Here is a 563-nt window from a genome sequence, read left to right on the forward strand (position 1 = left end):
AATGTAATCTCGACTTTGGTGATTTCAAACTTTTAAGACTGTGTAGATTCGAGTCGATTTGAATGTGAACTTCAAGTTAGAATTTGGACAGGTCTGAAAGTCTTTGTCCGCCTTGATGGATTTTGAAACTCTCGTCGAGTTGGAAACATATAAATGCATTTGGGGATTAATTTTTAATTTTGGAAACCAATTGTTATTAATACTAGCTTATGATCAGTATTGAAATTATTATATTAATATTATTAATTACCATCGTACAAGTTGCTATATTTGATCAAATGTATACCCAATTTGTGTCATACTTGGCATGAATGTAAAAATTAATTCGAAGTTTCACGTGTCTGTAAATGCAGTTCGAGTCTCAAAAGTTTGAAAGCCCATAAAGAATTCTGTATCCATCGAGACTTCCAAGCCTGGATTCGAAGTAATGTTCGATTCGTTCCAGAGCCCACCGCTACTTCTCCGTCTTTCGGTCGTGGTCGCTTAGAAAGAGACAGAGATAGAAAGAGAAAGAGCGAGAGAGAGAGAGAGAGAGAGAGAGAGAGAGAGAGAGAGAGAGAGAG

The sequence above is a fragment of the Hylaeus anthracinus genome, unplaced genomic scaffold (assembly GCF_026225885.1).
Source record: "Hylaeus anthracinus isolate JK02 unplaced genomic scaffold, UHH_iyHylAnth1.0_haploid 0, whole genome shotgun sequence".
NCBI classification, from domain to species: Eukaryota; Metazoa; Arthropoda; class Insecta; order Hymenoptera; family Colletidae; genus Hylaeus; species Hylaeus anthracinus.